The 12,682-nt window shown below is 45.1% G+C and overlaps 1 pseudogene; it reads left to right on the top strand.

The window, feature by feature from the left end:
• The window catches only part of LOC117562971, a 44,561-nt pseudogene that overhangs the window by 12,482 nt on the left and 19,397 nt on the right, over positions 1–12,682 (top strand).

Genomic DNA, 12,682 nt, shown 5'->3' with positions numbered 1-12,682 from the left:
GTTGGACCGCTGCTGACGCAAGTAATGATGGAGCAGGGTGACGGTTGCTAGGATACCTTGGCTAGGGGTACGATGGTGGTGGCGACCGCAGCAGCGTTGACTCCCTCCATCAGCAGGACGCTGCTCACAGCCTCGGAGCAGTAAATACTCCCCGCTTACAGTCAACTGGCACAGTTAGTCCACCTGATGGAAATCTCAAGCGTAACCTGGAAAACTGCAGTGATGTGAAGACGTATCATCGATGTCAGGGAGGATAAACCCGCTTAGTTTACCCACATTTCTTCTGCAGAATAAGTCTTTAAAATATCAAACTGATGCAGGTGACATGAGCAAAGGGTCTGCTCAAGGTTCTGTTGTTGTGTCTTCAGAGAAAAAGTATTTTGTTGGTATTAATATTCAGAGGAAGAACTGACATTCGGCCTTAGCAGCAATGCAGAGAAAAGCTTAATCAGCAGGACATCTTTTAGAGAAAAGTCACACAGTTGGTTTGATCAAATAGTGATCTGAGCAAAGTGTAGTGCAAAGTAGCGTCAGCAATAGACACATTCAAAGATTAGCACTAAAACTGGTGATTGGTCGACACCTTAGAGATCAGCGACGTGCAGTCAGGGGAGGCAGAGCCTCACCCGTCATACTCCAATGTACGGAAAAACAACTAAAGAAAAACTAAATAGTAATAATAATAAAATGTCTCCACTGATCTGTGTTGTAAGTGTGATTTCTGTTTGATTCCAATCGCTTTTTATAGTCAAAATCAACAAATTTGACGAGCTCCGCTACAACTACGGGTAGCGATGAGGAGTGAGGCAGGGACGAGCTCTGCCTCTCGTAAGCCCACAGTAACTGGCTGGAGCGCGGGCACTAATTTAACGCGGGCACTTATTTTGTGAGCGCGCTCAAGCCAGTTACTGTGGGGTAAGGTGAGGCACAGATGAGCTCTGCCTCACCTCAGAATGCGTCACCTCACAGAAACTGGCTGGAAAGCGGGCCCTAAGCGCATGCCTGCACCATCTCACTGTATGTCACCAATGTAATGTTTGTAGATCCCTTTATTACATTTATCCTCGCCATCCATAGTCTCTAAATAACTTATTTCACGTATATGATATTTAGGCTCGCTGGTCTCATCATACAACGGCAATGAAAAAAGCACCAGGGGAGGCAGCCATAACCTCTGCCGCACTGAAGGGGGCGCACGTGAACCCACAGGTCCTTGTTGCTACTGTTAATCTATGCAGAGACGGAAACAACAAACAAACAACAAACTAGAGGGAGATAAGGAGGACTTTTACAAAAAAGTAATGGAGATTGTTGTCCAGAAGGATAGCATGGACTTCATCTTCAAGTCAAGGTAAGACCCCAATTGTAATGAAAATGGGATCTTACTAAGAAAGAACAATCCAATATTTAGATGTTGGGTATCCTTTTGTTGAAAGGTCTGTTTCAAATGAATCGAAGCATCAGACTAAAAAAGCTTTTGAAAATAACTGAATATTTTGATTAAGGTCAAAATATAATATTTGTAAATCTGACTCTGAAAGAGTCAGTGCCTCACCAGCCATGAACCTCACCGCACGTCCAGTGCTTGAATTGGAATGAAAAAGGTGCCAGTACTCTAAAATCAGCAACTTTTTCAAGTCAATTTTATATATACAGCCCACAAACAAGAATTTGGCTACTATAATGCTGGTGGGTTTGTCTCTTTACTACTGTATATTTTAGAAAGGTTCACTGTACTTAACATTTTTTATGATAGGCAGCGGATATGGCTAAAGCTCAGTAAGGTCAATATTAACTGAAAATATAGCAATCAAAGTCTAGATCTTCTGCTGAAGACACATGAAGCAGAGACCTTTCAGGTGAGAGCCCCTCTGGTGGTGTTCAACATTAATGACAAGGAAACAAAGCTCTGGTCAGAAGCATTTTTTATAAAAAGCTTTAACAAAATTAAGTATTTCTGTACATTTTGAATGCAATCTAACTTTCCAACTCAGAAAACGAAAAACGAAAAAGTGCCAAAAGTCTTCTCACATGGCTGAGCTGCTTTGCAATATACTTCACCACTGAAGAATACAAATATGTATAAAGTAAACTATGATGCAATCTAACTTTCCAACTCAGAAAAATGATAAAGAGCATGAACAAAGAACATGTAAAAACAAATGCAAAATTTGCACAATCTAAAATGAGAAACTGTAACTGCAAGTAACAAAGTCTGAGCCATGGTAAAGAGTTACATTGAACACCAAGCTGATCAGATAACTCCCTGGTTGGTCTGAAGTCCTTCTATCTCCAGGATCTGTACAAATCGGCACATTATGCCAAAAGTCTTCTCACTGGGTGAGCTGCTTTGCAATATACTTCACATTGTTAGAAAAGGCTCCAGAAGGCCTTGGGGACATCAGTATCAGGGGCTGGAGCTGGACAGGCTCTTTCATCAGCACTTCTCCTTCCCTTTGCCAGCCAGGACCTCACATACTGTTCCGGATTGAACTGTCCTAGTGATGGTCCATTACATTTAATGAAAACCAGGCTGGACAGTCGGCTGACAGAGAGAGCATTCCTTTTTGCAGTAAGGATATCGTTCATGCAGCTGAATGCCCGCTCACACTCACTAGTGGAGACAGCGATGGTTCGGACTGCTTTCAGTAGAGGCTCCATGGCAGCAGGTGTACGGGATGCCCTGGTTTCCTTGTATTCGCGAAAGCCCTGAACAGTCTCTCTTCTGTCCACTTTCAGCACTTCGCACAAACGTAGCACCTCTACGTCCCCATACTGTACGTCTAACTCCTCTTCAGGCCAACTTCCAGGATGGATAACTTTCATGTCCTGGATTAGCTGATTGTCCCGGGCCTCCCGGCCATGTAATGGGATTTCTCTTGTGCTGACATGAGAGGAGGTTGTGGAAGTCATTCTGTGTCTCAGATTCTCTACCATACTGCGGAAAAACTGACCTGCATGAATCTGTACAAGCCTGCCATTCTCACGCAGGGCAACACCCTTGAAGGACTTCTCAGCTAGAGCTGTATGAACTGTAGTCATGTGTGGGCCAGGCATGGTGACCATGGATTCAAAAACTCGTATTTCTCGAGTTAAGAGCCTATCTGCTGTAGGCAGTGTCATCTCTCTTTTTTGGAGTTGCCGAGAGAGGTCGCTGAGCTCTGTGAGCGCATCGTACATCAGTCCCAGATTGCTGACAAACGTTGCAGATGTGAGCACATCATCCAGGCCCTTGTACTTTGCTCTGTCTCTGGAATCCCTGCTCGTGTCGTTTGCAGCATTTGTGAAGTGATCATGAAGCACTCGGTAGTTTTCCCAGACTGCTCTGACGCTCCTTTCACTTGAAGCCACCCAGCGGATGGACAAAACACGCCCTATCACCAGGAGACGCTGTCCGACTGCTTGCGCACACTGCGCTAACTGCCTCTGATTTTTGGGGGAGGCATGGAACAAGGAATAGAGTTTGTCAAAAAAGATCTGGAAATGATTGAGCCCTGAGACCTCCTTGACCACATCCCCAACTGCCAGCTCTAGACGATGATTGAAGCAGTGCCACACAAACAGGCTTGGGAATTTACTACACAACTGGGTAGCAATGCCTGTTCTCTTCCCTAGCATGACTGAAGCCCCATCACATGCAAAAGAAACGAAACACTGACCTAAAAATCTCTTCCAAGACACTCCATTAACGCCTTTGTGATGTCATCAGCCGTTGTTCCATCCAACTCGATCAGCTCCCAAAAAAACGTTTCGGGCTCAGCATCAGCTAATGCTGAGCGTAGACACACAACAAGCACCGTTTTACCACTAATAGTGGTAGATTCATCGACCAAAACACAGAGTTTTCTTTGGTTTTCTGTAATGTCTTTTGCCATTTTTTTCTTCAGCTCATGAGCTATGTGGTCGATGATTTCGCCACATGTTTTATTGGAGTGCAAAACCCTGCCCACGTTCAGCCCATTCAGTTTCTGTACATTCAAATAAATTGGCATGTCTGTGAATGGCCGGCTATGTTTGCCAATTTTATATGCCGTTCGAAAAACTCTGATAGTGGTGTCTAATTCAGATGTATGCATAGACTGCACTTGATGTTGAATAGTTTCACGTGAAGCAGATGTAAGGATGTCAGCAGCTTTTACATGGGCTTGTGATTCTTTATGTTCTTTGATTTTTTTTCTCAGGCTAGCTTGTTGTTTGCCCTTGTCAACACCGAAATGAGACACTGCACACTCACCCCATTCAGTTGACAGTTTCAGTCCTTGTCCAGTGTGTATTCCCAAAGATTTGACATCTCTGCATATCCGACATCCTAGCTTCTTATCTTTAAGAAGGAGCCATGCATTGGTCTTGCAAAAATATTGCACCTGGTCCGTTGTCCAGCAGTCAGGTGCATCGCTTTGCCCGGTGTTGGTGGTGGCAGTTGCGCCAGCAGCAGCTAACGTTAGAGGCTCTGGAGGAGGCGGCGGAGCTAGTGCTAATGCTAATGCACTAGAACTTGGAGCAGGAGGATCAACCAAAGAAAGCTCCCCATCAGACACAATTTCCAACACAGGCACAGCATTCTCTGTATTTGAAGTTTTCTTCCGGCGACAACCGCTGTCTTTTTGCACTTTTATTAATCCACGCTAACATTTTAGAAATGCTAATTTGTGACGTGACTTGCTTTCCTTCTCTCGGGGGCGTGCCTGCTCTGTTCTATCACTCTACATAGCCACGCACTGGGTGGGAGTTGCACTGCATAAACACAACACACGTGCATCTAGGTATGTAAATTGTAAAGCATTAAAACATGGTTTTACTAACAGTTTTCAGTATGTTGTTACTTCGGCATTATTATTATTATTTTGAAACGTGTATTACTATTAAATCACGGTCAAATAGGTTAATTTTGACATAGTCGTTTCCACCACAGTATTTACATGGAGAAGATAAGCCCCGCCCCCTCTCCAGCACGTTCTGTTTGAATGACAGGAGTAAACAGCTGACAGCCGCTGTGAAACTCCCGCGGTTAGAGCGATGAGAATGTCCGGTCGGCACCTCATGACGCATAGTACCGGGCGGCTGTATATATATATATGGATGTATAATAAGAACGGCGGGAGAGTGTTGAGTACTGGCACGGTGCATGAGTACCGGAGTACCGCCAGCATGCCGGTACTGAGCAAGAAGTGCCGGTACTCCATGGGTCAGAACCAGAAGTGCCGGTACTGCGTACCGGTGAGTACCGGCCCCAATTCCAGCACTGCGCACGTCACTGTTAAGGCCCTGACACACCAAGCAGTCACCAGAGGACTCGCCGACGCCGACGTCGGCTGTTGCGTCTCGGTGTTCTCCTGCGTCTTGGCCATGTGTCGCACGGGAACACACCGCAAAGACTTCAGTGCGTGAGTGGCAATAACTCTCCTTACCAGCAGGCGGCGGTAGTGTGTATTCGTCATTAAAAATAGGCAACAACCGGAAGACAGAGAAGAAGAACAGACTGCGTGATATAAACAACAACAAATAGGGTGTGCAAACTGCAGCCTGGTTATGATCCACTGCTGTCTGCCCGTCTTTGGTGCTCCACAACTACCCGAAGGGGCAAGTCTCCTGTACCGGGTGTACTGGGTTCGCAGAGAATCCCACTTCTTCCTCAGCTCTTTCTCTGAAGCACACAAATAAACGATGTAAACGATGTGGCTAGTTAGCATGTCCAATTCATATCTATATGCAGTGCCAAACTGCACAGCTAGCAACAGCTAGCAACAAGATAACAACAAAACACAAGGTTGAAATAACAAATTACATTTCACGTTAACGTCACTGTACGCTGGCAAACAATAAAAAGCCAACAATATCTGCTAAAGAGCTCAATTGATGAAAAAGATAATCTTACCCGAGAAACCAAGTTGCGTTTCAATCTCTCGCCAGAGTCCGGTTTTCACTACTCGGTTTGAGTACCTTTTCTCTGTGATGTGGTACAGAGCTGGCCTCTCCTGGATCAAGGTGATGAGCAGGTCTTCGTTTGCGTCATTCCAGATCGCCATGATGAGATGAAAATGAATATCAGTCTGTGTGCCTTCTTAAATCGTTTGTTTACGTCCCTCACTTCCGTTTCGCTTCTCATGCGCTAGCTGAACAGCCAATCAGAGTGATTGTTTGGTCCGACTGCCAGACCCGATGCATGGCCGATTCAACATGTTGAATCGGCCATGCATCGGGACAGGCAGTCCAAATAAGGCGTGTCACGGTCGACGGTGCGGGACACACCAAATTGAGTTTGGGCGACAGGACACGCTTCGTCTCCCGATTTACGAAAACAGCCGAAATCGTGTCAGGGCCTTTAGAGATGTCTCGCCCCTTAGCCTATCAGCTGGTTGTAAAAAAAAGCCTGATAATTCATCCACACACTTCCTCCTCAGACGAACAAAATTAGCAACTAGCTGAACAGAAACATGACCCCAATTTTACATTTAGAGCTTTTTGTGCTGCCCAAAAGTGGTTTAAAAAATAAATAAACACAACCTGTAAAATGATGAAGAGATTGTAAATGAACTGATATTCACAAAGAAGAATAACTGCTTAATTGCAGTGGGTTAACGTAAAGCCCAACATCCTCAACCCAGTACATCATCTTAAAATCTTAAGCAAATAAATTAAAAATAATATAACAGATGATGGCTAGAAATACAGTTTAAAAGGATCATAACAAAAGCCAGAGATTATATTATCATAAACATATAAAGTATTTTCTTTATAACTATTTTATATATAACTGAACATTGGTTTTCAACATAATGACAAATACCGGGTTCTTGTTACTTTCATGCAGAGGAGCTTATTCTAACAAAAAAACTTCAGTACGGCATTGTAATATTAAAGAATAAAAGTAATCCTCGGGGCTCAACAGACTGCAGGCTGTTTGTCACGGTCTCTCTGCCTGAGTCGGTGTGACTGCAGAATGTGTGTCAGTGGACCATCGCGCTGTCCAGAGAGCCAGCGAACGCACCGGAGCGAAAAGGTTTTGCTTTAAAAACGGATCATTAGACCAAGAGAACTGCTGCATGAAATGAGCATTTACATGAAGGGGATGAACAAGTTAACCCACTTCCCTGGGAGTGTGTGTGTGTGTGTGTGTGTGGTGTGTGTGTGTGTGTGTGTGTGTGTGTGTGTGTGTGTGTGTGTGTGTGTGTGTGTGGTGTGTGTGTGTGTGTGTGTGTGTGTGTGTGTGTGGTGTGGTGTGTGTGTGTGTGTTGTGTGTGTGTGTGTGTGTGTGTGTGTTCCCAGCAGCAGGACATGGTGCATGCTGTCCTGTAGTTCATATCCTGGAGAACTGATGCTTTCACATTCACACACTCGCTCTCGCACGCAGGATGAGACTCACCCATGGTTAGACAGATGTGTCCAAAGCCACGACATATTTATAGAAATGTCTCTGATCGAATATGATTCATGCTTCATTTAATGTATCTGTCTAGATTATTTATCTAGGTCAGTAAGCAGAACACGCTTCAGGTCTGTCTTCCTTATTTTTTGTTTGTTTCCAAGTCCATCTTCCTTAAAATCCAATTTGGTAGAAGTACTCAGATCCTGTACTTGAGTAAAAGTAGAAGTACCAGAGTGTAGGAATACTGTGTTACAAGTAAAAGTGCTGCATTCAAAATGTTACTCAAGTAAAAGTACAAAAGCATTAGCATCAAAACATTACTCATTCTGCAGATAGGTCCATTTCAGAATAATATATCTGATATGTTTTATAATGATGGATCATGAAAGTGTTCTCAAAGCTGGTAAAGGTGCAGCTAGTTTGAATGACTTTGTATACTGCAGGGTAGCTTGTGAATTTACTCCAGGTGGAACTAAAGTCTGATTTAACACTTGATTAGATTTCACATCATTTATCCACATCTGTGAAGTAACTAAAGGTATTAAATACATGTAGTGGAGTTGAATTACACCATTGTAGTGGTGGAGAAGTACAAAGTAGCATAAAATGGAAATACTCAAGGAAAGTACAAGTCCCACAACATTTTACTTAGGTACAGTACTTGAGTAAATCTACTTAGTTACTCTACACACTGCTTCAAATCCACACTTAGTTGTAATACTGTGTGCACAACTCTCTTTGGTGTGATCATACATTATTCCCTGCGTGTCCTTGCAGATATCTGGAGTCTGGGGGTGATCCTGTTCATGCTGGTCTGCGGTCAGCCCCCCTTCCAGGAGACTAACGACAGCGAGACGCTCACCATGATCATGGACTGCAAATACACCGTGCCTCCACACATCTCCCATGCATGCAAAGAGTGAGTACCACGCACGTGCACACAGAAGCACCGAGTACTCTGCAGGTGCTGCATTTTTCATGTTTATAGATGTGTGAAGAGAAAGAGAGGCCTCTGTTCTCTTCCTCGTCCTGCTCTTCCCTCGCTGCTGCAGTCAGCTGCTCCAGCAGAGATGCAGCGCTGCGTTAAGTGTATCTAATGCACCCTTTAAAACCGGCCCTCTATTTTTAACATTGCGAGGGTTTAGCGATGCGTCAAAGCAGAGAAATAGAACACATTTTGAACGGCTGTAGCTTCGAGAACACTCACAATGTTTTTGGACATGACTTGAAATATTGGCACACATCACGATTCCTTTGTTGTTTGGTTGATCTGGAAATAACATAGGAAGTAGCACATCTTCCTGTTTTGTGAGAGAGATTTAGACAGAAAGGTTAGCTCTGCAAAATCACACAGTAACCGTAGAAAGCTTGTTTACAGGAGTAACCTGGATTCTGCCAGGTTAGGGTTTGACTGATGGGTTTAAAGACAAACACCGATAACATGGCTCTTGGATATCAGCCGCAGAGGTCGACTCCTGACACTGTGAAATATCTCTGCATTTTACCATTTGTCACGCCAGCAGAGTTATTGATCACTTAAACCAAAATTACATTATTAAAAAAAGGGCATCATCCCTCTTCTTGGAGGCAGAAGGCACTGCAAATCTATTATCAGATTTTTTACAGCATTTAGCCTTTGGACAGTTAATTATGAAGAGGCAGGCAGGAAGCAGAGCAGAGAGGTATGGTATGCCGTGCAGTTTCCAGACGGACAGTATGAGAAAAACAATATGTTTTTTAAACATTAAAGCATGGAAACAAGTACATATTATATACCAAAATACAAGAACAAGCTTCAAAATGAGCATCCAATGTCCCTTATAAAACCTTATTTCATAACCATAATTTCTCATTTCCATTGTTTTTATTCACGTTTTTGTTGTTATTAACACTATAATTTGACTTTTTAGTATACAATTGTTCCCGAAAATAGACAAGACTTACAAGTGGCAAAGACTTAAAGTAAATCATCCATAACACCTTCTCAATCTTCTACTACGGCCCTCTTGTGTGAAATGTATGCCATATATTGCACTAACTGTGATTTTGGATATTACACTAGTCCACATTTTTTATATCATTTACATAAAATGTGCTTGCCCTTGTAGTTGTATGATTTGCATACATCCTTCAATAAATATACTCTTTTTTACTGTGCAAATGGCAAATAATGGACATAATGTTTCCCATATAAAATGGTAATTTCAGGGACAGTTCGCTTTTAATAAAATGAGCACTCAAGTCAATCATGTAAATGTGCCAGATTTAGTAATATGAGTACGTATTGAAACACATTTCATTGACGAGACGTTTTTTTGATTGCATAATAACGTTCCCCCCTCTGTGTTTTCCTCCAGCCTTATAGCCCGTATGCTGCAGAGGGAAACCCACGAAGAGAGCGACCCCTAGAGGAGATCGGGGCCCACGAGTGGCTTCAAGGAGTGGACCCCTCCCCGGCCACCAAGCTGTCCACGCCTCTGGTGTCCCACCGCAGCCTGTCGGAGGAGGAGCACGGCTCCATCATCCAGCGCATGGTGCTGGGGGCCATCGCAGACAGAGACACCATCACCGAGTATGTCTCTATCTCACACACACTCATAAACAATGCCTTCCTTAGAAAGTAATTAGTTACACTACTCGTTTCATTCATTTTGGATTACTCTGTAACATCACCTGAGAGCAACATAAAGTTAAACTAAGTGCATTCGACCAACAAGATACAAACTTGAAGAAAACAGAATCATATAAGTACATCAGGTTTCAGAGAGCTAAAACATTTCAAGTGCTACTCAACTGGCTTTAGACAGAGGGATAGAGAGATAGTCGAAGACCTTAAAGTAGCAACATAATTTCATGCTCAGTAACTGTCATGTAATTACTGCTGATCCAACAGTAACGCATTGCATTACAGCGTTATACACAAATGTAATCAGATTACTGTAACTTTGTAGTGCGTTTACCCCCTACACTGCTCACAGATGATCATGCAGCTATTCTCCCCTGTGTTATCTCAAACACTCGCCACGGTGCACAGAGATACTGAGTGCTTTGACAGTTATAATTGCCATTAACAAGCAGCTGTCACTCCTGAGATGTTGCCATATGTCTATTTGAATCTCTCCCCGTCACTCCTTTTATTCAGGGTTTTATGTGCTGATCAGAGTTCATGTTGTGTGTCTCGGTGTGTTTTCTCAAATTGATTTCCCCTCTCCATTTCATTTACCTTCTCAGGGCTCTGGAGTCGAATCAATACAACCACATCACAGCTACCTACTTCCTGCTGGCTGAGAAGATGCTGAGGGACAAGCAGGAGAAGGAGCAGCATAACCAGACCACGCTCCCCCAGCCCCAGCAAGGCCCAGTTCAGGTACACACACACACACACCACCACACAACACACACACACACACACACACACACACACACACACACACACACACCACACACACACCCACACACAACACACACACACATCTTCAGATGGACAGAGTGTTGCCTTTGCATTGTTCGTGTACTGTCAGTTTGACAGCAGATGGACAGACAAAGCCTTTTCATTCAGCCGAGAATAGAGAACGGACTGAGATTAGATCAGCATGTACTACCCAACAAATATCTTGAAATAAAAGGAGAAACAGCTCCTACTGTCCTTATTAATAAGGTTTGAAGAAGAATTTTTATAAAAATAGGTTAGCTCTTTAGGGTTATAAGCTAGACATCTTGTTATTGTTATTCATAGAAACAAAATGGCCTGCAGGATTAAAGCTAACCAGATAGCTAAGGAACTAATCTAGAAATCTAGAAAATGTACACATCATTTCCAAATATTCCTTGGTGTTTTTTCTGTCAGCATTTATTAACGACTCAAATATAAACATGTTTTTTCAGTTTAACTTACTAAACCTTGTTTTCTGTGTGTTCAACCTAATCCACAGGCAGTCCTGGCCCACCAGAGTGGATGTTCACATCCAGGATGTCAGCGATGGCTTGGGGGGGTCCAACTATCTCTCTCCCCGGGGGGCCACAGTCCCCTGCCCGCAGCGCTGAGAGCCTCCACAGAGGCCCCCGGCCCAAAACAGCTCTGCTGGACCTCGGCCAGCGGCCAGCATTCAGCCAGACCCAGGAGAGGGGGCCGAGGCCTCCGGTGAAGCCCACATCAACCCCCTTAGGCTGGGGCTCTTTGACCTCAGTGGGACCTGGCAAAACTCGCAGTCCCAGTCTTTCAGCGTGGAGGAGGACGAGGAAGAGGACGAACAAACCTTCTTCCCTACCTGCCTCAGGTGGTTCTTCGTGCTAAAGCTCCCTCGTCTTCTTCTGGTAATCGGCGACCTCCCGAATGAGTGCCCTGTTCTCAACCAGATCCATGAGGAGGAGGAAGAGCAGCAGGAGAGGAGGGAGCTGCATGGATTCGGTCCGCCCAAACCCAGCCTCAGCCTCAATCTGAACCCTAGACCACCGTCCCCGAGCACGCTCATATCATCGCCGAAAACGGTAACACTAAGAGCACCGGTCGCTGTTTTCACCCCCAGCGCAGAGACTAGTGACGACGAGACAGAGAGTCACCATAAACTGGATACGACGTGTGTAGATGGAGACGGGGGCGAGAGGGAGGAGAGCAAAGAGGGTGGGGAGAACCGGGAGTCCAGTCCCTCAAACTGCGCCAGTCCTGGGTCCCTGTCGGGTCAAGGCAAGGCCAAAGCAGCCAGCGGTCTGGTGGAGAGCTTGAAGCTGATGAGCCTGTGTCTGAGCTCTCAGTTCCACAACCTGACGGGGGGAGGAGGGGGGGGCGGGGAAGGCGGGGGTGTTGTTGTTGCTGGGGACACACAGGACCGCCCAATGTGGAGGATGTGCATGGGCGGCTCCACCGGCAGCCTTGATAAAGTCTCGCTCCTGGGCGGCCCCCTCGCCCAGGGGGAAACCTGTACCACCAGCAGCCCGCGCTGGGGGACCCGCTGGGGGACCCTCTGCTGGACGGCCCCCACTCGGGCACTCTGAGGCTGGGGGAGCTGGACCTGGCCAGGGAGAACCACAGGAACATGAAGAACCGCGTGCTGCAGAGGCCTCTGAGCGACAAGACTCTGTCCGTTAACATCCACCGGGGCCCCAAGGAGGGTCTGCTGTGCACCCCCACCCCCCACAGCTGCTGCCAGGTCATCTAGATCTGCTGCACCTCCACACTTAGTCTAGTTGCCAGCACTGTGAATCTGGAAATATTTAGTACCACAAAAGAGTTATGTTAGAAATGTCAAGTACGGGTCCCCAGCACATGCTTACTTGCATGTTGGGCAATTTGCACAATTAGCATAGGTCGCCATATTT

The sequence above is a fragment of the Gymnodraco acuticeps genome, unplaced genomic scaffold (genome assembly GCF_902827175.1).
Source record: "Gymnodraco acuticeps unplaced genomic scaffold, fGymAcu1.1, whole genome shotgun sequence".
NCBI classification, from domain to species: Eukaryota; Metazoa; Chordata; class Actinopteri; order Perciformes; family Bathydraconidae; genus Gymnodraco; species Gymnodraco acuticeps.
This window is presented reverse-complemented; position numbering and strand designations above follow the sequence as displayed.